Below are 898 nucleotides of genomic sequence, written 5' to 3' on the forward strand. Positions count from 1 at the left end.
AATAGATATAGGGGCCAGTAAATGGGTCTTTGCTTGAGGAGATTTATAAGTTTGGAAGATCTAAGGATAGGAGGATCTAGGATATGTACGGTCAACGCTACTTTATCAGCTGTACAAAATAAAAACTATGGTTCCAGGTAGTTGTCAACATGTGTCCAGGGACGTTGTTCCCTGGCTCAAATCAGAAGATCATAAGGACTCACCTCCAAGACCCCTCATTCACTAAAAATTATTTTTTTCTAAAACTAGTTTCCAGTATGAAATATGATGTCTTGATTCTCCTTATCTCTTGGACAATGTATCAGCAATATAAACAAACAGGACTCCCATGCATAACTTTATAGACTTGGAATAAAACTCCATAAATTTTAACTAAACCTAACAATACCCATATGAAATACCATTATTTTCACATTAGTATAGAGAGGGATAAAACGGAAATTAAAACCACCTAATTTTCCTGACGCCAACAGAATTTGCAATACAACTTATGATAAATTCAACAGAGTCATCACGTTCTATACTGACATGGTTTATAACAGAAAGGGTATTATTGGTTTACAGAGGATACCTGCAAAGCTCATTCTATGGGTTACCTGGAATATTAACTTACCTAATGAACCTCTTATAGAAGAAGCTGGTTATCTTATTCAGTGAGCAATGTCTGTTGACATTACCATATAACACAAAAATTAAAAGAAAACACTGTTTATAAAAAAAAGTATTACCTGTGAAAAATGATTCCTAGTGGCTTCAAAATAAAATGTGTTTTTAAAATATCAATGTAACTTTCAAAGATAAAGATAAATAGTTCTCCACATTTTAATTATTACTACATTTCTAAAATCAATGCAAGTGCTGTCATTTGACAAACATTTCATTCTGGAAATAATCCCTG

Source organism: Crocuta crocuta, unplaced genomic scaffold, assembly GCF_008692635.1.
Source record: "Crocuta crocuta isolate KB4526 unplaced genomic scaffold, BGI_CrCroc_1.0 scaffold885, whole genome shotgun sequence".
NCBI classification, from domain to species: domain Eukaryota; kingdom Metazoa; phylum Chordata; class Mammalia; order Carnivora; family Hyaenidae; genus Crocuta; species Crocuta crocuta.